At 45.3% G+C, this 23,880-nt stretch overlaps 1 protein-coding gene across 5 annotated transcripts in view; it reads left to right on the top strand.

Moving 5' to 3' along the window:
* ATF3 (activating transcription factor 3) overlaps nucleotides 1-23,880 on the top strand; it is a 53,395-nt gene that overhangs the window by 15,327 nt on the left and 14,188 nt on the right. The window contains exons 2-3 of one of the 5 annotated variants that reach the window (XM_063114311.1): nucleotides 1,453-1,670; nucleotides 11,321-11,399. The exons of 1 other annotated variant lie outside the window; for it this stretch is intronic. The gene's annotated coding sequence lies outside the window, so the exon portion shown is untranslated. Of the gene's footprint in view, nucleotides 1-1,452; nucleotides 1,671-11,320; nucleotides 11,400-21,737; nucleotides 21,935-23,880 lie in introns of those variants that run through there. 3 more of the 5 variants (XM_063114310.1, XM_063114313.1, XM_063114308.1) reach the window with 3 other exon arrangements.

Raw genomic sequence — 23,880 nt, 5'->3', positions numbered from 1 at the left:
CGTGGCATCTCTTATGAGTATCATAGGAGTTTTGTTCTCTTGTTGTCGCTGTTGTTTTTGCCAATGGAAGCATGCTTTATTAAATTTAAAATGCAAAGAACATTTGTGGTTTCTTAAATATTCGCACTGCTATAAAGATTATGCTTTGTGGTATAATTATTAATGTTTTGAAGAGAAATAAACAACATAAACAAAATATGGCCTATACTATGAAAATGCAAACCATATAAGTTAAAAGCATAAAGCAATAACTCAGTAGCCAGAGGCATACTTAATATACATGTATGAAATATCTTACACACATATACAATAAAAGTTTGGCAGGATTTTGATATTTGAAGTTGTCAGATACATGATTTCTACATACATATTCTTAAGGAGATACAGTTTTATTATTTTCTAGAACATAGACATTAGAACTCAGCTAATAGAATGTTATTTAGAGTCCTCTTTTTTTTTTTTTTTTGCAGCTGGTCAGTATGTAGAGTCCTCTTTTAATGAGTGTAAAAAAACTATATATGAAAAGCAGTTGGTTTCTGAGTAAAATAGAGCTTCTGAAATGTGTGAAGGATCACTGAAAACAATGTTCTGGGATTTTTTTTTTTTTTTGCCGATGGCCAGTATGGTGCTCTGAACCCTTGACCTTGGTGTTATAACACCGTGCTCTAACCAACTGAGCTCACTGGCCAGCTGTACAAATGTTCTCCTAAGCCAGTGGAACATCTCCCTTTCCCCCACCTATAGAGCTGCCAGTTTTAGCAAATTAAAATACATGATGCCCAGGTAAATGTGAATGTCAGACAAAACCAAGAAATTTTTAATATAAGTATATCCCAAATATTGCATGGGGACATATTTATGCTAAAAATTATTTGTCGTTTATCTGAAATTCACATTTACCTGGGCATCGTATTCTTTATCTGGCAAACCTTCCCGCCTAATATGATTTGGGGAGGGGCGATGGCTGGCCAGTATGGGGATCCAAAACCTTGACCTTGTGATTTCCTGCCTAATATGTTAACCTTTATTTTGTACCATCACTTAGAAGAAACCTGGCCAGCTTCTGCTCAAATTCCCATGAATTCTGTATTAGTGAGCTTGTATTAATGCCTTTTCACTTACACATTGTGAGGCATGTAAAGAGACTGGGTTTACCAATGCACCCTTGCAAAGCACTGTGGCCTTTAGAACTTCTCCAAGAGGAGAGCTGTATGGGCTCTTCCCCACAAAGCACTATTTTAGTCACAGTCATTAGCACTAGAGAAAAAACATGCTGGTCATGAGATTCACCCGTTTCCATGTCACAAGAGAGTCAGTAAATGAAATGCCTGAAAGAGGCTTAGGAAAAAAGATCTGTCCCCTTAGCTGAGGACTCTGGAAATCTCCTGAAACATGCCTACTTTTTTTTTTTTCTTTTAAAGTAATTAAAGCCCCTGACTTCTCTTTCTGCAGAGAGATTGAGAAGCATTTTTTAACCTGAGACTGAGTGACTTCAGGCAAGTATTCAGGCATTGCCACAAGACCTGAACCTGAGAAGGGGGAAGGAATGAACGAATGAATGGCTATATCAGTATGAGTTTGCCATCTCAGATGATATTCCTGCCCAGAATAACCTTGGAGAAAGTGCCAAAGAACTCAATTTGGTGACAGTTTAAAATCTCCACCACAAAGTGAGTGCATCCTCTGTAAGCCAGACCTGAATATAAGAGAATAGACATGTGAAGTGCTGAGCTGGCAACATGCTCTAATCACCTTTAAATTTTATGGAAGGCAAAAAATATGCAACAGGTCTTAAAGAGCAGCTTTTTGTTCATGTCAGTGCTAAGCCTTAGGAATCCAAAAGATAAGGGAGGAAGATCTAATTCCCAATTTCACCCATGTCATTGCAGTGCCCTGGGGAAAGCGCAATGAGCAACTTTTCATGGTGACCCTGGGCTGGACCCTCCACAGGGAACAGGGGACCTTTGGGTGGAGTGAGGCCTCTGACGGATGAACATTTTCAGTGACTCTGACACAAGCTTTGCTTTTTTTCTCTTAAGGTGGGACAAGTGAGTTAAGGGGAAGGAAGGAAGAAGGGGGATTATGTTTGGGGAATGAGGTGAACATTTGGGAGTTAAAGACAATGGAAGCTAAAAATTGAGGAAGGTGACCTATGTAAAAGATTATGTTTGATAGGATCTTATGTTGAAAATATAATGCTCGTATTACACATAGTTGATGTTCAATAAATGTTTGGAGATAAATACGTTAACAAATAAAGAATATTTGTAACTATGAGCTTTATCTGTGTTAAACAAACTGTTGAAAGATGACCTGGGAACTGAAACACTCCTTTATTCTTTTGTTTCTATGGGAAAATATGTTTTGCATTCCAAACAACTGATTTGCAAATGGACTTTTGCAGAAGTTGGGGTTGCTGTCGTGGGGTGGTTTACATGACATAAACCACAGTCTCCAGCCTGGACCTCTTGTGACCAACCTGCATTGCGACCCACAAGAAGCCTACAGGCTGGGCTCAGGGAAGCAGCCATTGGCCAAGGGACAAAGTATTGCTAACAGGGAAATACTGTGGAATGTGAACTCACAACAGGGAACAGAAAATGGTAAATAAAATCTAGTCTTTCCATTTTAAAGTTGGTTGCAACTTCAGTTAAAATGAAGCATTAACCATTCATTCATTCATCCATACGTATATGTATTGCTCCTCTCCTTCTCCCCAAGTCCCTCAAAAATAACACTGAAAGGATAGGGAAAAAAAAGTATTAATTTGTAAAGACAGAAAGGACAGAGGACAGATAATAGCAGACAGAGATGTCAATGGAATTATAGAGATGGAAAGCGTGGGGTTGGGCACAGGTAATTAACATAGCAAAGCAGGAGTCCAAGCGAGCTGCCTGCTGGAGGCGTGGGGGTGGGTGGGGGCTGGCCCATCTGCAGACCCCTGTGAGGCTCAGCACAGGGGGCCCAGTTACTGCGGAATGTGAGGCTGAAACCAGGGAGACTAGTTCTGAGTCTAAATCAAGAGGGGGCAACACCCTCAGTAGCTTCCACTGTGCTTCTTTTAAGGAGAGATTGAAACCTGAGAGGCTTCTGCTAGAAGATTCCAGGTGCGGTGTGGACTTGCATGGAGATGAGGGGTTAAGTAAAGCTGCAGGTTCTGAACTCCCACCCTGCCTACAGACAACCCCACCAGGCACATTCCCACCGGCCCCACCGTGGGAAGTCAGAAACAGGTCCAGGAGGAAAGACTCATAATGTTCAGGTCTACCAGCAAAGAATCACATCACCACTAGGTGACAAGACTCACCCCCACACAAAGAGCCTCAGAGCCTCTTGTCATAGCTTCACTCATCTGTCAGATTGGGTCACAGTGATTACCTTGCAGTGGGATGAGGAGGACATTTGCTTTCTTTTGAAATTTAATTGTGCTTTGTACCAAAGTAATATATGTACAAAGTTTTAAAAGGGAAACCACACTGCAAGGCTCGCAATGAAAAGACAAGTCTCCCAGCCCAGGCAACCCCACTTCTGACTGCCGCTCCTGTAGGCAATGGCTTTCCATTTTTTTGGCTGTTTCTTCTCTAAACTTATACATAATGTGCGTATACTGGTCATTTCCGATTTTTCCATTTTGGACATTATCTACTGACTTCTAACGCTGGACGCCTTGGATTTTGCTGTCTTCCTACACCATCCATATAATCCCTCCTTCAAATGCTCACGACAATGCCACATGTTAGTTGCCTTCATACATGGGCAATAACTTCCTTTTCAAAAATATAAGTAATACATGTATATGATTTTATTCTGTGAATATGCCGATATATTTATATTTTTAAAAAGAAAATTATCGTCTCAATTTGAAGCCAACTAAAATATAGCATCATTTTGAGCATTTGAGCTGTGTCATAAGACAGAATGCATTTGGCTGCTTTTGCTAGGCACATTGTTCTTTAAGTGGCACATGAGTGGTGAGTTTGGCCAGGTAGAGAAGGAAGAATGGTCCTAGTACACCCCTGGGCATCCCAATAATACAAATCTACATAGTCTTGATAATGTAAACTGTGTCTCTTAGCTCTCCACCCTTAAAGTCAATTTACCCACAAAGCAAGGAAGACTTGACTTGATGACAGAGATGATTGTAAATGTTTTCATTCTTGATGCAAAATTAAATGTATAAATAGCAGATAATGGGGGCAGGTGAGAGATGGAAGGAGGGAGCTATGCGAATGTTCTCAACTGATGTAGTGGAGAGTTAAAAGGTGCTTCGTAGATGGAGGGAGAGATAGAGGGTTATGTACATCATATAAGTGTACAGAGGGAACCAATAGAAGAACCAAATTATAAATCAAAAAGGTGGGGAGAGGGAATCAGGAATCTAAATCCTCCTATATTATAGAGGGCAGTTAATAAAGAATGTGTTAAACTAAGAAATTGTTTTTTTAAATTCACGTAAGCATATTACTTAGAATTAGGAAATTCACCATCCAAATAATTTTTACAAGAGGCAGTTGAAGGTAGTGGCCTCTGGAAAGTGGCATGAAGGTGGGGTAAGCACTGTTGATTTTCATTATAAACACTTCCATACTATTTGATTTATTTTATCTTATGAGTGTATTACTTTGATTTAAAAAATGTAATAGGGGAATATGCATTTTAAAAGCACAGATGTCTAAAAGTTGGATTCAATGGGAATACAGAAGCCATAACTGTAGATGTTCATTTCACAGAGGCAATATGTACGATTATTTGTTCAAAATTGCACATTTCCCGGGCACTTCTTTAAATGGTAATATAAGCCTAATGGGTCTCTTGTTGAAAGACTTAGGAAGTTAGCGTTGGATATGGGCAGCATTAGAAGACAGGAGAATGTATTTTCATTGCTCTTATGGTTGGCTATAAGGTAAATGCCCTAACCACTTAGATAATGAGGAGAGACTGCACAGAAGTGAGAAATATCTTTTTTATGGTGGACCTGGTTTCTTGTTTAAAGCCCTAATTTTAGTCTGGGATCTTCTTTTACCTAAGCAGTTCTCTCTTACTTTCTCTGGTCCTATCCACATCTGTAAAGTTGGATTTAAAGGAGGATTTGAGATTCAGGATGTAACACATGGCTTTGGACCCCATAGCTAGATGTCCCAGGTTGTGCAGTGGTTAACACATTTCCATTCATCATCTCTACTCCTGGTCAAACTTCTTAGTCAGAGGGGAAAGGGGCAGTGTCCATCTTTGCAGAGAATGTGGCCTTTAGTAGGCTGTGCATTTGTCCAGAGGATGAAATTCATAGCAAGACATACAAGACTGTCCACAATCTGACCCCAGCTAACTCTCCCAGCCTCATCTTCCCTTATGCGTCCCTGTACCACAGATATGTGGCTACTGTCCCTTTCTGGATGGGGGCATACTTCCTTTTGCTCCCATGCCTTTGCATGTCTTAATTGCTCTACTTGGAATGCTTTTCCCCATCTTCTTCGGGGATGTCTTTGAACCCCATTTTCTTTAAAGAAGCCTCCTTAGTGCAGTCTCCCAGGCTCCTTAGACAGAGAGGACCCCTCGTATGGGTTCCCAGCAGCCTGTGTGTTCCTGTTGCTCAATAGAGGCTTCTTAACTGTATTCAGCAATTCTCACCAGGACACTATTGCAAGAAAAAAAAAAAAATCTAAAGTACTATCGTGGCTTATGCCTGTGGGAAACATATAATCCAGAAGCTCATTAAACTGGTTGAGAAGGACACTGTGTGTTCCAGCAAGGTTAGGATGCAGTTTTGAAAAAGTAAGCACTCTTTGGACACCAGTGGCCCCTGGATTAGTTGTGGAGAATTCAGCAGGTAGGAGAGCCTCTCCACAGCCCTGCCCTCAGTCCGTTGTTTGTGCTGTTCCAGTTAGCTGGGCTCAATTATGTTTGTGGACAGATTTGCACTGTATTCATGAATCCTTGATAGTAGGGCATTTGTAGTCATTTTTAAAACTTTTTAATTGTGGGAATTTTCAAACATACACATATAAATCTCCATATACCCATCACCCAGCTTTCACAGTTATCAATATTTTGCCAGTCTTATTTCATCTATCCTTCCACATTCCTTTTTCTGGGAAGCGGGGTAGGATGGAAGTATTTTAAAGCAAATCACAGGCATGTCAGGGCCTATCTCTAACAGATAAGAAATTCTTCTAAAGGTATGATACAGAATACATAACATAATATTTGCCACCTTAACCATTTTTAAGTGTACAATTCAGTGGCACTAAGTACCTTTATATTGTTGTGCAAAGATCACTACCGTCCTTCTCCAGCACATTTGCATCAGCCTAAACCAAAACTCTGTACCCATTAAACAATAATTCCCCATTTCCCCTCAAACCAGCCTCTAGCAACCACTATTCTACTTTCTGTCTCTGAATTTGACTATTCTAGATACCTCATATAAGTGGAATCATACGATATGTGTCCTCTTGTGTCTCATTTATTTCACTTAGCATAATTTTTTCAAGGTTTATCCATGTTGTAGCATGTGTCAGAATTTCCTTCCTTTTTAAGACTAGGGGCTTTTAATAATCACAGCACACCTAATAAACATAACAATAATTTCCTAATATCATCTCATTAGCCAGTCTATGTTCAGATTTCCAAAATTGTCTCTTTAAATGTCATTTTACAGTTAGTTTGACTGAATCAAGATCCAAATAATGTTCACAAATTATATTTGGCTGTATGTCTCTTAAGTCTCCTTCAGTCTATGATAATTCTTCTTCCTTTTTTTATGCCATTTATTTTTTGAAGAAGTGAGGTAATTTGTCCTGTAGAATTTCCCTTATTTTGGATTTGGCTGATTGCATCCTGATAGTGTTCTTTAACCATTTCCTCTGTCCCCTACATTTTCTGGAAACCAGTGGCCAGATCTAGGGACTTGATTAAATTCAGGTTCAATTCCCTTGGTGGGCTGTGTGCTTCCTATTACTTCACAGAAAAAGGCCCATGGTGTCTGGTAGTCCCACTTCTAGGGGTATTAAGAGAGATCAGTGGGTTCGGGTGCTGCCAACCTGATCCATCAATTGATAACATAGTATTTAAAAATAAGTGTTCTTAAGCTTTTGTAAGTGATCATAAGCATACCTATGTATCTGTGTCTCTCTACACAAGTATTTGTATAAGTCACATTCTCAGTTCTAGAGCAGTCCTCTATCTATTCTGTGGCTCCTCAAAACTGCCCCCAAAGACCCTGCTCAATCTGTGATGCTGAATAGCCACTTCCAGAGGTCTTGAGCTCTCAGATTCTACCCAAGACAGCTCCCTATTTCCAGCTAGTCCTTGAATTGCCTACAAATGAGTGCCCACTCAGAGACACACAGATCTACCCGAAAGGAATCCTCACCCATATGCGTTGGAAGCCTGTTCTAAATTCTAAGCTCTCACAGAAAGTGTGTCTTCCTTCTGCCTATTCTTGCCCTCTTCCTGAAGTTCAATTCTATTTCCTCTAGTTTAAGGCTTGGTAGGGCTAAAGAGCCGTTGGCCAGCAGACCCTGCCGATGGAGGCTGGGAAAATAATGCACGCGGCTAAGACACATCCCAGACAGCCTACATGCTTCATGAATTTGATGAAAGATTGACAAGAACTAGAATATAGTCTATTGTAACTTCCCAGCTAGCGTTTGTTATTTTTCTTTTGAAATTAAATACAGATAACTTATTTTGAAAAAGTAAATATTCAGAGAATATGAACAACAACAATAGAAAAAACCTGACAATTTTCCGAAGTTTAGAGTTGGTGTTGTGCTTATTCTGTGCACTGATAAATTAGCAGAGGCCTGCCTATAAGTGGCAGATTTAAAAAATCACTCTGCCTCTTATACATTTTGCCTTATTAGGGAGGAAGGACCAAGGAGCAAAGAGGGAGAAGACAGAGCAGAGACAATGTGGTAGAAGAGTCTCAGATGAGGGTGGCAGGACGGGAGAGGAGAGCTTGAGTCTATAGATAGTAACAGAGCAGGAGCCAGGATGCTGGAAACTCCAGAACAGCTAGCCAATGGAAATAAAATGTGAGCCACAAATGTGAACCTAGTAGCCACATTAATAAAAGTAAATGTTTAATGTTCTAGTAGCCACATTAATAAAAGTAAAAATAAACAGGTGAGATTTATTTTGATAATATATTTTATTTAAATAAACATATTCAAAATTTTATTTCGACATGTAATTAATGTAAAAACTATTACGGTGGTGATTTTACATCCTTTTCTTTTCATATTAAGACTTTAAAATCCAGTGTGTCTTTTCCAGGACAGCACATCTCAATTTGAATTAGCCACATTTTAAGTGCTGTACGGCAACACGTGGCAGTGAGTGGCTGTGGTATCCGACAGCCCCACTCTAGTCGTGCCGAAACTGCTCAGACTCTTGTCTCAATTTCGTATGTAAATCGGAGACAACCCTCCTTGCCCTGATCCCTTCTTAGGGTTGTAGGAGAAGCGTAGGAGCTAAGGGGTGCGAATATGCCCTCCCGGCTGAAGCTATTGGGCCCCCCACAGGCGCCCACCTAAGGGAAAAGAAGAGAGGGTTGCCAGCACCGGTGAGCTGCCCGGACACCTGGACTTTGCATGTGTTCAGCTAAATGGGAGGGTGGCAGGGCCATCTCGATTCTACAGACCAGTGAAATTTCACGACAAAAACTGGGGCAATGGAGATGAAGTTATCCGCTCTTGTTTTGCCATCTACTGTCACAATCACCCTATCTTTTCTTTCTTCTTCTTCTTCTTCTTCTTCTTCTTTTTCTTCTTCTTTTTTTTTTAATGAAAGGATATTTTAATAATATTCCACTCACTGGGGATGGTAAAATGAGCAAAACAGGCTTCCTGTCCCCAGGGAGCTCACAGAACAGTAGCACACACATACACATAAAAATGTGTATATAGAGACCGAATAGATGCGTATCCCCTAGGACTCTTTTGCTTGCAAGTGTCAAGAAAACCAGTTCGAAACGCCTTAAACGTTACTGGCTCACATAACTGAAAATTTCATGCCGAAGTGGCTGGCGGCCCAGCCTGATGCAGAGCTTCTCATCTCTTGGCTCTGCTCTTTTTCTATGCTACTTGCGGCGACCCCGGAAACCCCAGAGGCCCCGACGCCTGCGACTGACCACGGAGCTGTCTGCAGCAGCCCCAGCCCAGTGCTCCCGCAGCTCCTTGGCTCTGATTGGGTCCCAAGCCTCTTCCCGGACCAATCACGGTGGCCCCTGGCGTGGGTTTGCTCTGCCGGGTCACCCAATGCACATGGATCCGGCATGTGAGGGGCGTGGCTTTCCCAGAGGAAAACTGGGCAACCTCTGTCTGAATTGGGAGGGTAAATGTTGAATGGCCAAGAAACAAGATCCGCTAAGCATTATGGGAACACAGAAAAGGTGTGACCGGGGCTGGCTTCATGAGCGTGAGACCTGTGCAGTCCCACCCTTAAAATGTCTTATGCTTGGCTTAATGTTCTGCTATCACCAGCTTGAAATTAATAATTTCTGAACATTTTCATTTTGTAATGAGCCAATTACATAACCAATCCAGGATGTGACCAACATTACATTTACCTACACGAGGAAGTGACTTTGGGACTGGATTTTGAAAAATGAAATAAAATAAAATAGCAACTTTCCAAGTGGATAGGGTTGGGTGGTGGAAAGAAGACGGAAATTCTATGCGGAGGACCAGCATGGGCCAAAACGTAGGTTGTGAAAGGTTTGAGAAACTGAAACCATTAGGGCCCCCACTGGTTGGGACTTAAAGTGCCTGTCGGGTGTGGCCCCGGTGAGTTGGAAGGACAGGGGCAGAGAAGCACTCAATAAATGTTTCTTGAAGGAATTAATGAACACAAACCAAGTGAGTTACATTAGAAAAAGAGCATACATATTTTAAACCTAGATTATTCCAAATGACTATTGCAAGGTAACTGCTCAATTTTCCACCCCACTTTTCCACTGCAGACTAAGGCTAGCTTTTCACTGTGTAATGTGTGTCTACTGAACTTTATTACCAGCATGTTAGCAAGGTTAGCATTCCACCACTGTGACTTCACCATCCAAATATTTATGAATCAGAGAGATGTTTCTAAGAACATGTTTTCCAATTGTTTACTTTAACAATAATAGTGTGCTTTAATTACAAAGATGACGTTTCAAAACTTAAATAGAACAAGCCTCAATCGTGTGGGAGTTCATTGCTTTGGTGATGAAGGAGAAACACAGACAGTGACTCAGTTGGAACGTTTGTTTCATTTTCATTTTGTGTTTCCTTTGGTTCTACATGTCAGGACATGTAACGGAGCCAGTGCAGAAGTGTGCCGTGGGGAACATGGAAGTTAAGACTGAGGCTTTGTATGTCAGAGAGAAAGTGCATTGTCCCCTCTCCCTCAGCCTCTCCCTTTTCAAGGCCAGCATGAAGGGAGGAAAGGATGGTGGCTTCTCTCCAGCACATGGACAATGAGCTAGTAACAGTCAATGTTTCATTCAAAATTCTTTAAAGGAACGTTGAAGAGACAACACTGGTTCTTCTGAAGTGAGAATCTCTTTGAATTGCCATCACAACCTTATTTCAATTAAATTAAACACAAGTGGAGAAATCAATGTTCATGTGTCTGCTGAGTGCCAGGTGTGGGGCCTTTGTTTTCCTTCTCCATCCTTGTATTCCCAGCACCTTGAACAATACCTGGCATGTAGCACTCAATAAATATTTGATGAATAAGTGAATGAATTTATTCCTCACAGCAATCCATATGGTTGTGGCAACGTTTCTGGTCAGAATAGACACTAAGACTAAGTGTTGGAAATTGAGAGAAAGAGATGATATGTGCAGCCAGATATGTCCAACACAGACAGGGACAACATGGGGCCTCCTTGGAGACTAACTTTTATGTGACCAGGTCCGTGTCTCTTCTGTAGGATCCATGGTCAATAGGGAGTGATGACAAGAGAAAGGGGCTGTTAAAGTGTAGCATTGCCACCTTTTTTTTTTTTTTAAAGATGACCAGTAAGGGGATCTTAACTCTTGACTTGGTGTTGTCAGCACCACGCTCTCCCAAGTGAGCCATGGGCCAGCCCCTAACATTGCCATCTTGATCATCGTCTTCATCACTGTCATTGACTGCAGTCACAGAACTTAAAATATAGAACTGAAGAACTGTAAAGAATTTCAGAATTTATGATAATAGAAGCTTCCACTTACTGATAAGTTGTTATTTTATTCCAGGTTATTCTTTCCATCCATCTATCTATCTTTCCACCCCACACTCCAATATCAGCCCTGCAAGGTAGATCTTACTAGCTCCATTTTCAATATCCCAGGTCAGCAAGTGGCGGAAGCTGGGACTGTTGTTGCCTTCTGGAGTCATCCCCTTAGCACAGCCTCCTTGATTGACACAGGGTGAGTCTGACCTCAGAGAGGTACCCAAGGGTATTCTATTGGTGCAGCACCAGCACTTGAACCTCAGCCCTACTTTATTTCCACTTACCACTGTGTTCCCAATCTTGATGAGTACACTTTGAATTTCTTTCTGTTTTGTTGATGTTTAAGTCACCGCTAGGTTTAGCAGGAGAAAACAGAGTTTATTGAGGATTAATTAGTCATTCCATTCCTCACCTTAGAAACTATTTTATTCTTTCCTGTTTTCCATCTCAGTCCCTGCTACATGGTAAGCATTCAACAAGTGCTTGTTACATTTAATTAAATCAGGATTTAATTTGGATGGAATCCCAGTCCTCAGTATCCTTTAATGGCAGAACTGGAAAAAAAGGCACATGATAATACTAGTTTTTACCTTCGTTATGATATACAGTTTATACTTTTATCTTTTAAGAATTAACGTGTTCTCACCATAAAAACAATTGGAAAACTCAGAAATGGATACGTAGAAGAGAAAAAAAATCACCAACCCCTATTTCCACCAAACAAAGTTAAACACTGTTAATATTTTATGGAAATCTCTTTTTTTCCTCTATTAATGTATTTTGTTGTTTAATTACCTTTTTATTGAGTTGTTTGTTCGGTGTTTACAATACTGTATATATATCTTGCTTTTTTAAACTTAACATTATATCTACATCGTTCTCTAAGTTATAAGCTCTTTGTAAACCTCTTTTTAAATAATGGCTTAGTATTGAAAAATAGACTCTTATTTAAGTGTCTACTTTGTCAATTCTCAATTATTTTAGGCTGAGGATCATTGACTTCTCCTGGTTCCTTGGTGACCACTCCATTGCTCATTAACCACTTTATCAGAAAGCTGGTTGGGATTAATATTATTCTCCAAAGCCTGAGGGAAAACACAGATTCCAGTTGTGAATTAGTGGGGTAGATTTATTTGGAACTTAGTAATTAACAGTAAATTTCCAATAACGCAGAGGGTTGCACTGACCCCTACGTTGAGCCCTAGGGCTCAGTCTGGCCACCCTTTCTCTCTCTCTCCCCTCCCTTTTCTGAGTGTTTCTGTTACTTTGATGTCCTCAAAATGCTGATGCCCAGAGACCATTCCCTTCTTTGAGATCACACTGCTAAGTACTGTGTTCATCCCAAAATGAACCCATTAGTCTCTTCCCACTCATACTTCCTACAGCACCCAATCAGCTTCCTGCCCCCAACTCTATGCCATATATCACCTGAGGTAGAGGACTTCTCTCCTCTCTGTCTGTGCTAACACCAAACTGGTGCCAAAATCCAAAAGTGTTGGCCTAGAAGTTTCCCCAAATCGTCCCCTCCTGTTTTCCTCACCAGCCCTTACTCAGTACAAGCATCACTCCTTCACTCCCAAGACTTACCAGACACCTGCTAAGGATACCAGTAAAGTTGGGGGTGTCCCATTTTAAAGGTGAAAAAACCCAGCTTTAGTGAAAGAATCCTGAATTTTGCAATGAAAACATCCAAAATAAAGCTATTTTGATTTTAGCACACATAAGAGCATTGTGTTCTGTGGATAATTGTTATGTCGAATGAGAGACATACGAGAGTGGGGATACCACCGTCTTGTCACTTCATTTGGCCTTCGATTGCCTCACCTGACCAGTCTGCAGCTTTCTGATGCCTCCTCGGCATTTTCCTCTCCCATCCAGTCCACCTTCAGCCATGCACCAGCAACCTTCCTGAAAAACATCTGCTTATGCCCATCTGTCATGAACGACCCTGTGACGCTCCCTTCCCGGGGGCACACTCCATACTATCACAGCCTTCAAAGCCCATCATGGTCTGTGTGTGTTCTGCCCCCTACTTGCCCCCAACCCCCCCCCACCCTTCTGTGCATACTTCTGCTCAGCAACTGCATCATCATTCTCCAAACATGTTACATGTCTTCACAATTTTTTATTTTCATTCAACACATATGCATTTACTGTGGGCTTTGCATGTACCTGGAATTGTGGAAGAGCTGGGAGTAAGCATAGAGATGAGCAGGGCACAGCCCATCTTCCTGGCACTCACAGCCTCCGCGTATGCCCTTCTTGATGCCTGGAATGCTTTCCCTCCTCCCCTGCCTAGAAAATGCTCAGCTCAGTATCCAGCTCAAAAGTCATCTCATCCATCAGCCGTTGCCAGCTCTCCTGGGCAGAGCCTTCCTGCCCCACTTTAGCCCTTATCACATCGGGCTGTAACTATCTGTTGTCAAGTCTGTCTCCCCATGAGCTGTGAGCACCTGGACAGCAGGGATTATCACTGTGTCCCTGCAGCTCCTGACTCAGCACTCAGCACACAGTAGGTGCTCGTTAAAGTGTCTGCTAACTATGTATATGGAATAGCTACTATATTCTGGACACTGCTTCATATGTGTTAATTTGCCACCTGAGCAAGTTTTTAAATTCCTCAAGGTCAAGGAATGCTCTTATACTGCCCTTGTAACCCCAAAGTATCTAAGTCTCTGCTGCTGAGAGCAGTGTCTGGCAACAGGACATGATTTGATGAATTGACTAATAGGTATAAACTCCCTGGAGTGACTCACTTCACCCTCAGCCACTCCAGTTTCAAGTACAAGTTCATCATCAGATGATTTCAGTTCATCATATTTTGGGAAACAGAATAAAAAGTCCAAAAAGCCCTACTCACTTTACTCAGTCAATAGCAGGACTTATGTTTGTGGCTAAAGAAAATCATGGAATAATTGCAAATTTGGCAGAAGAGACAGTATCACAGAGGGCACAGGGATTTGTCAAGCGGGAATCTTTGGAGATTTCAGGAGTAAAAAATTTCTGTAAGGTCGACCCTAGAGGCACCTACATATTCAGCAAGACTTTGGTAAGGGGTGCCCATTTTTAACAAGGGAGGCAAGGCTCAAGAAAAACACACACAAAGCTCTCTATGATTTGGAGGACAGTATAGCTTAATATCAGTTTTGAAGTAAACCAGATCTGTGTTTGAATCAAGTGCCCATGAGCAATTTTCCTAACCTATCTGGGCTTTGGTTTCCTCATCTTTGAAACTGTGATAGTAATACCTACCTCACAGGGTTATTATAAGGATGAAATAAAATACTGGATATTTTAAAAAGTGCTTACCACTGTGCCTGGCATGTAGTATGTGCTCAGTAAATAGTAACTACTAAATATGACCTGGCCACACATTGATTTTTTTTTAATTTGTTTTCAAGTCAGTCAGTTAGTGAGCCTAAGAGATGGAATTTTCCACAGAGATCAAGACACTTCTGATATCAGGGTTCTATGTGACTTGGTAGCTTCAAGAGGAGAGCAGGAAGAGGGAAAAAAGTAACATTGACTGAATGTCTCCTGTGTGGAAACCTTGAAGATACATGTTCTTTAATCCCCAATATCACCTCATAAGGTAGATAATATTATCTTCATTTTACAGGAGAAACTGAAGTTTCAGAACCCACGCTGTTCTGAGTGCAGTTTCTTTCTGCTATCCCTGGCTCCTTCCGCTCTGCCACCCCCTTTTCAGTCCCAAGGATGGTGTGCATGGCCAGCTGCTAGCTAAGGATGCCCCTGAAATGTTGTAAGGTGCTCTTCTTACAATCAGCCTTTCTTCACCTTGGCCCCAATCTGGGCAAATGGAACATCTCCCCAGGTGGAGGGCAAAAAAAGGGGCTCAGTAGTCCAGATGGCTGTTAAGATTCCTTTTAGTGTGAGGATTTACAATTCTGAGATCGTGGAGAACCGCTGTTCCTCTCAATTTCCTCATCCATCTTATGAGGGCACTGAACCTCATCAGAGCATCCCAAGTCTCCCTGTGAGCACTTGCCAACAGGCGGTATGTGTCGTAGTTAAGCACCAAGATCCGGGAGCCAGACTGCCTGGCTTGACTCCTGCTCTGCTGCTCACTAGCTATGTGACTCCGGCAAGTTTTTACCCTCTCTGTGCCTCAGCTCCCTCCTTTGTAAAATGGAGATGTTTACAGTACTTACCTCAAAGGGTTGTTACGAGGATCAAAGCCATCCATTGTATGTAAAGGGCTTAGCTCATAGCCTGGAACACAGTGAGTGCTACAGAATAGCATTTGCCAATATTATTTTACACTTAAAGGAAGAAGAGAGAGCACTAACCCCCCCAGGATCAACTTAACTAGGAGAATAACTTTCCATGACCCATCCCAAGCCCAGAATATCTTTGTTATCTTCTCTCTTTCCTTAAAAATCCTCGTGGTAACAAGAAAAATGCACAGGTAGTCACAATCTTTGGGGGTACTTCCATCTTCCACTATGCCCCGTGAAGCACTGGAAGACAGAAATCAAGATCCTTTCTATATGAGGAGGCTTTGCTTGAGCTGACATCTTTGTCAGTCACCTTCATTGCATTCATTTTTGTCATACAGACCTTAAGTGTACAGCAGGACAATTCTCCCATATGTACACACCTGTTTACACACCACTCAGATCAAGATGTAGAACTTTCTAGTTCTAAGGATGCTCTCTTTTGGCTTGTCCCAGTCAATTCTCACTCAGCCCCCCATTTTCACCCCACCCCTGCCACCCAGGGGTGACCTCTATTCTGACCTCCATCATGGTACTGAGTTTTGCTTGTTCTTGAATGTTGTATAAATGAAATCAGACTCTCAGGTATTCTTTTATGTTGGCTGTGAGATTCATCCTAGTGATTGAATTTAGCAATGGTTTATTTTTTTTTTCATTGTTTTGTGATACTTTATTGTATTGTTATACCACAGTTGGTTTACCCAGTTGATTGGCATTTGGGCTGTTTCCACTCTGACATTTGTGGTTACTATTACTAATGCTACTATTAAGTTTTTTTTAAAAAAAATCAAGACCCCTTCTCTCACCCCAATTAAGCAACCTGAGCAATGATGGTATTTGATGCTCCTCTTCCATAAAAAATATTTAAATGTGTATAGCACTCTAACAAAGTATTAGTAACACTCTAAATGATAAAAGTAGGGAAATGACTAAGTCATACAACATCCATTGGCCAATACAAATTATGGCAATAAGAGTCAGGATAGTGGTTTCCTCTGGGAGGCAGGGAGAGGCAGATGTGATCAGAAATGAACACATGTGAGCTTCTAAGCACTGGAGGTGGTGATCTGCTTCTTAACCTGGGTAGTGGGTTCTCAAGTGTGCATTTTATTATTAAAATGTATATACATTTGTTCTATGTAATCATCTGTATGTATGCTACATTTCACAATAAAATGAACATCATATTTTTAAGAAGAAAAAATAGTAATAAAGACCACATAGTGTTCAGAATAATAAGCAAAAGAGCAAATTTCAAAGTTGCATGCAATCCAAAATCATAACTATATATTTTTTAAATCATATGCATGAGAAAAAAGACTGGAAGGAAACACACCAAAATACTAATAATGTTGAGATTATAAGTGATTTTTTTTTCTTTTGCTCATTTGCCAAATTTTCAAAATGACAAAAGTTTATATTAAGAAAATTTTCCCCAAAGAAATCTTTAAACCTTTTAATTATTTTTAAATCACTTTCACATCTATTATCTCATTTGATTCTTAGACAACCCTCTGGGGGGAGTCAATGTTAAGTAGTTCCATTCTATAGACTGAAAAACTGAGACAATGTGTTTATGACTTGCACTACCTCACTCAGTTGGCTGGAGTAAACTGATGGGTGGGTCCCAAGTCTTCCGAGTCCTGCTAATCCCCTGGACTCCAGGACTTCACCTTATATTCTAGGGGATCTGGGATCTGCCCTCTTAACTGGGAGGAGTTGCTACTTGGGTTTTGGCACTGTGGTCCAAGGTGGGTGTCTACGGCTTTCGATGATGGGCTGCATACAATAAGTCTCCAAAGATACAATCCCTACCCTGCCACCTTCCTCTCTGTCAAGGCACCAAGTCCATGGGGTAAAAATTCTTGGATATTTTGAGAGAGAGAGAGAGAGAGAACAGGCTGAGTTTGAGAATTAAGTCAAACAACTTTTCTTAACTCTAGTTTTTGTAGAGGAAGGGAGATTACAGAAATGGGTCTGTCCTTGTGCTATTCAACGCCTGCTTTCTGACACTCTCTCTCTCCCCAGCTCTCTTCGGAGAAATCACCAGCGACTCACAGGGTGGCTTCTGCAGAGTTCCCATTCAGGACCCCCAGTGCTCAGACCAGGGTCCCTCACTTCAGAAAAGGTGGGAGCCTTAGAAAGGGGAATGCCTTGCTTGAGAATACCAAAGGCAGAAACAAACCAGAACTCAAATCCTCTGTTCCCAGCCCAGGGAACTTTGTGGGGCTATCAGGTCCATCCAGCACTGAAGAGAGCCCCAGGCATGCATCAGAGTTGCTGGGGTCGAGAATGAAGATAGTTCACATCGCTTCCTGTCTGGAGTCTTATCCCTGCTCCCCTCATGATTGTCTTTCCCGGATATTACTGGACTTTATCCACAACTGTTTGCCATTGATGAGGGGGACAGAGTGAGCTCTGGGAGATATTCAGGGGTGCCCCAGAAAGCCCTCTCAATTCATAATTAATGATAGCGCTACTGAGGGCCAACTGTATGTCCCATCCTCAGTGAATCCTCACAACAACCTTACGCATTAGGTGCTATAATTAGTGTCATTTTTCAGTTGAGGAAACTTAAGCCCAGAGAGTGAAATGACTTAACTACAGTGACACAGCTGCTAAGGGCTGAATCCGGAGACAAAGTGCCTTCCACCCTTCAGAGCCCATTGTGTGAGGCTGTCTCTATTTCCTGATGATGTCCATTTTGGATACTCTTAAATTAGTAATTCCCGCAATCAAACTGACTTTATAGGAAGTATGGGCTTTGGAAAGCAGAATAGAGAAGAAAAACCACCCTGCTCCCTTTCTGAGGTGAACAAGTGAGTAGAGCCAGGCAAACGGGGTTGCTAGTACCCTGCTGCTTCGCTGGCTGATTTTAACTTGTGTTTAATCTGTGTTTCTAGAGCTTTGGGAGCAAGTACAATCTTGGGGTTTGGAGAACAGAGTAATGTGGCAGAGGAATGTGGGAAGGGACAGTGTACTGAACTAAGAAACTGCTAAAACCTTTAAATATCTCTTGAACTTTTTTCCTTTCTTTTTTGTTTTGGCTCCCTGCAATGTTTTTGTGTTTAGATGTGGTTGCCACGAGTGGGCTGTTTTTAGCTGCCTAGTTCCCACCACCACCACCACTACCCGCCTTTTAATTTTTTTCCCTTCCTTTTGCACATGCCCCAGCACGAAGTCTACAGTTCTTATCTCACTCAGCAAAACATACCAACGCTCATCTGAATGTGGATTCCCCAGGCGGTTCTCTAGAGTAAAACCTCAGCAATATTCAAGTCTCTGCTTAACCCTCTTTCATTGAGGATTAACCCCTGAAATAACCCTAGCCAGGGCTTCCTTTTAAGGTGGGAGAGGCATTCTTTGCTTTTGTGTGGAGAAGCATTTTGGTGGGATGATTTTTTCTTGTCCCTCCTCTGCATGGTACCGCCTGTGTGTGTGGTAAGATTGTGCACACTAGACATTGGTGGCATTAACTTAAATCAGGATAAAATGAGGCCACGCAGGACTCAAATATTGATCACCCTCCTGTGTGATATTGATCACAGACCTTGGGGCTCATCCCTTCCACAACTTTTTCCCAGTCTCTCTCTAATTCAGCAGGCATTTCACAGCTCTCCTGGGGGCTTAGGGGAGGGAGGCAGACAGGAGTAGTTTTTGTTTGCCTTGGAAAAGAGTTTCATTCAAGTGGGAGTAGACTTACTTCTCTGTCTAGATTCTTATCGCTTTTAGGGTTTCAGGAGGAGAGCGAGGCAGAGAATGCCAGTCTCAGACTTCTGCAAATAGCTGACAGCATTTCTATTCAGTGGGACTCGGAGACTCAAAACTAAGGATTATTAGAATGAAACAAGATTAATAAGAGGAACTTGAAGCACGATAGCAATAAAAATAAACCCACAGCGGTGTGGACTTCTGTCTTAATTACGGTTCTCCTGCATGGTGTTTCGGAGGCTGGTTTGGCTGTTTACAGTATGCCCTAAGTTGAATTTCCCCTTAAGGACAGGACCAAACCTCTACAGATCTGGCTTGGGTGTAGTAATGGAATCATAGTTTAACCTGTAAACTAGTTAAAGATTTATGTATTGTGTGTCACAGCGGGGGTAGCGGTCGGGGGGGGGGGGGATAAGAATGAAAAGCTTCACGCGTTCTCCCGCATCTCCTTGTTTCACTTTACAATGGTGCTATTTATTCCAGCGCAGTCTGTAAGCAGATACAATAGATAAGCAGTGATAGCTTTCATTTAAATGCACAGACACTGTTCCACCTGGTCTTGCGTTCTACGCGCTGTGCGGACTCGCCCGGGGCTCACCTGCCCGCACGTCGGTGAGAGGGCGGGGTGTGGGGAGGTGTGGGCGTGGGGGGTGGAGAGCGGGGCCGGGAGGGCCGTTACCGGGGCGAAAGGTAAAGCAAGAACACCTTCCCCGCGCTTCCCGCGCGACGCCGCTGGAAATCAGGTCAGGTCCAGGGCAGGAGTCCCCAGGGTTCCTAGACCCACCGGGGCGGGGGGGACTGCCGATGCCGCCGTCCGCGTTGTCCCGAGCCAGAAGCTGGAGGAAACGGGAGTGTTCCGGGCGAGGCTCGGGCTCGGGGGCGAGAACCCCGGGTGCGGGGATTTTCTCCGCAGCTCTGAGGGTGTCCGCCCCAGGCTGCTTCGCAAACAGCGGCGCTGGGGAGAGGGTCGCTGATTTCTCGGGGTGCGGTACCGTGGGGAGAGTGGGGGAGAGACGAGACAGAGACAGAGACTGTCTGGATCCTCCGTTAGACCTCCACAGCCCAGGCTGCAGGTGCTCTGGGGCGGGCGCTGTCGGTGAGACCCGGGCTCCGGGCACCTCTAGTTCTCACCCCAAATTACCATACCGTGCCTCTCCATCGCCCCTCTCCGAGGAGGCAGGTAGAAGCAGGTATTTCTGCCCTGGCCGCGCCCCCACAGCCCGCGGGCGCGCGCGGGTCCCCCTCTTGGGCAGGTGCGAAAGTCCACACACTCGTACAGTCGCTCGCGGGCACTTAAGGTCTCTGCTTCTGTCACTCTCTTAGCCGACACGGTTGGGGTCGCGGAATCGGAACCGGGAGATCGTTCTGACAATTCGAATCCAGTTCTGCCGAGGCCTCGGCTCGAATCTCGGGCCGCAGGACCCCGCCTTCTCCGCCACCCGGCTTGAGGGCAGAGGGGATTCCTGCTGCGGGACCCCACAGCAGCTGTGGCGAGTGGCGCCCCAGCCCGGGCCGTCCCGCCCCAGCCCAGTCCGCTCTGGGCGCAGAAAAACACGTGGAAGCTGAAGATGGGTTTTCCCTCAATATTGCCAAAGCGGGCGACGCCCCGCTGGACCCAGCTCGTGGGGACGAAAGCACCTTCACTTTCCCCTGTCCCGGCCGCTCGGCTTCGGCCCCCTCCTAGCGCGCCCCCCGTCCCCCCACTCGCCTCTGATTTCTCTCCGTCTCTCATCTTTCCACGCTCTTGTTGGTTTCACTGAAAATCTCCCTGTCACTTTCAAACGCGTAGTAGTTGTCAAAAACTCCGAACCCGCACCGTGCTAGCACTCGCCCTCGCCTCCGAGTGGGGTCCCCTGCGCGCGCGCTCGAGTGGGGTGCGCCGGGTGCCCGCCCAGCGCGGCCCTCCGTGTTTGGGTTAACGGGCCGGCTTCTCGCGGTGTGACCTCCGTGGCGGGTAACGGTGTGGATTCACAGTAGGGTGACTCTGGGCACCCCGCCCACAACGGAGACGAACGCTTCTCGACCTACCCCGCCATCTCCTTGACAAGGAGGCGGCTGGCGGGGGAGGGGGCATTTTCCTGAAGCTCCAGAAAATGACCACGCATTTTAGAGAAAGGTCGTGGCCGCTTCCCAGCCTCACCTAGCCTGGGCCGCGGCCGGGACGTCCCTCCCCTTGCTCCCCTCCCAACTTAGCGGAGGGAGAGATGCCAGCGCGGTGGAGTCATGCCGCTGGCTTGGGCACCATTGGTCATGCCTGGAACACGCAGCGGCGAGTACGCACATCTGGCGGCCCGCCCGGGCGGCTCCGATCCTGATATGGAGAGAGAGGGCGGGCGGCGTGTGCCAGAGCCTACGAGGCCGGGAGAACGCGCCTCGCAGGCTCCTCCCCGAGCTTGCATCACCGGCGCCCCCTGCACCCGGCCCCCGCCCCGCCTCGGCCCCTCCTCCACCCCTCCCCGCTTCGCTCGCTCGGCTGGGCCGGTTCTCCCGGGAAGCTATTAATAGCATTACGTCAGCCCGGGACTGGTAACCCGGAGTCTGCGAGCTCGCTGCCAGCCCGAGGGCTATAAAAGGGGTGATGCAACGCGCTCCGAGCCAGTCGTACTGAGCGAAGCGCGCCGCGCACAGCGCTCTCCCCGCGCCACCGCCGGAGCCGGCTGAGAGTCCTCGGGCTCGCCCGCCGGCCGGACAGACAGACAGACAGACAGACGGACAGACAGCACGCCCCCGCCCCGACCCTGCCGGCTGTCCGGACCCTGGCCGCCCCGAGCGGAGACTGGAGGTGAGCGCGGCGCGGGCGGCTCGCTCTCATCCCCTCTGCGCCCCTCCGTCACCAGGCGCCCCGACCCCTGCGCCCCCAGCTTGCGGCTTCGAACTAACTCCGGCTGAACTTCTTCCCGCCACCGCTGCTCCTCAGCGCTGAGCGAAGTTTCCCGCAAAGCGAAAGAACTTTCTCTTTTGACTTGGGGCGCGAAAGGTTCCTGGTGACGGAGGAGGTCGGCGTCGGCTCCGCAGCGGACTTCGGCGCGCCGCTTTCTCCGCCGTCGTCGCCTACTACCCGGCAGGGACAGGGCGTGAAGTGGGTGGGTGGCGGTGCGCGGGGGTGCCCGAGGCTGTCCCGCCCGACGCCTGGCTGCATCCCTCGCTTCGTGTCCGGGCGCAGCCACTCCCGAGCCGAGCCTTCCCGAGGCGAGCAGAGGGGCGCGAAGCCCGGGGGCTGGCGGAACGAATGGGGAAGGGGCCGGGGAGCAGGGATCGCGAAAGCGACCGCTGGGGTCGCGCCGTGCACCCCGCAGCGCTCGGCTGCAGGACGGAGCCCAGAGCGAAAGTTAGTTGGGAGAAGTTTAGAGGTGGCGAGCGTTGGTGTCGCGCTGTCCCGGGGCGGAAGGTGGAGAGGGCTCCCGGCACACGCTGGTGTCCGGCTCCTGGGCCCGGGACTTCCTGTCCCAGTATCTCACCTGCTTTGCTCTCGCACCTGTGCTTCTCACTCCAGCTTTTCCTTTGGTGGGTCTGCGGATTCTCTACTTTGCACCCACAGAGACCCACGAGGGACGGGGGGGCGGGGGCGAGGAAGCGAGGGTGTGGAGCCAGCTGTGCAGATATTTGAGCGAATGCCCTGGTGGTCTGGTGCTAGGACCCTGCGAGCTCAATGTTCGGAGCACTTGATGTTCCAGCCTCAGAATCCCCAGCTGTGGGCACATAGGCACCACCGGACCCCTCCGCATGTTTGAGAGCACGATGTGGTGGTTGGACCAGATGATCAATAAGGTCCTTTCTGGATGAGGATTTTCAGATTTGAGAGTGGTGTAATTGAATGAAAAGGTGCCAGAGAGGGGACTTGAATGAGGGGGGTCTCTATCTAATGTCACCGACCAGTCTCAGAGATAGTGGGGTCCTCTCTATGGGGCATCCCTTTCCTCCCCAGCTTTCTTTCCATCAGAGTGGTTCTCCTTCAATGCTTTCCTCCCCATTTTCATCTCTCATCTACTTACTTCCTTTCCTCCTAACCATTTCGTTATGTAGATAACATATGCTTTTTTAAAGTTAAAGGAGTTGCTAAATCCTTGATGGAGCCAGAAAAAAAATTGGGAGCTAGAAAATCTGGATGTTCTGCCAATGTACCCATTTCAATGTGGGTGACAGTCACATCTTTTGTTTGGGGCTCTGTCTCCCCAACTTAAAATAAAGGAGAAATTGGTATTACTCCCCCCCACACCACCACCCAGTTTTGCATGTAGCATTTGTTGTAGAATAATTCTACAACATAGAGGCTCTTGCTTTGAGGATATCCTGGACAAAGACAAGGTGAGAGGGTGGGGGTTGTGGTTGTTATTACTGGATGGTTACAGAGACAGCAAAGAAGGCAGCACCCCAAGCCCACAGTGCGGATAAGATACAGCGCCCAGCACGTGTGGCAGCTAGGGAGCCTTCCAACCCTTCCTGCCATTACCTGAGTCTCTGGTCCCTCTCTGAGGGACCTCTGCCTCTCTGAGTCCCTCTTTGCCCTTTAACCATTATCTAATTCCTTTCTCTCTATCGCCCTTTCTTCTACAACCCCTCCCTGGCTTAGTCCTGTCAAATTCCCCTCTGTTGTGGGTAGCAGGTTACGAGAACTGTTGAACCCTCATCTACCTGGCCAATGGCTCTGGCCCATACCTGTGCTTTCCAGTTGCCTTGTAATGAATCCCTATTGGTGATGGAGGGAAACGAGCAGTGGGTGGGTGGCGA

This window comes from Cynocephalus volans, chromosome 11 (assembly GCF_027409185.1).
Source record: "Cynocephalus volans isolate mCynVol1 chromosome 11, mCynVol1.pri, whole genome shotgun sequence".
Lineage (NCBI taxonomy): Eukaryota > Metazoa > Chordata > Mammalia > Dermoptera > Cynocephalidae > Cynocephalus > Cynocephalus volans.
The sequence above is the reverse complement of the archived record's forward strand: the minus strand, read 5'-3'. Positions and strand labels throughout refer to the sequence as shown.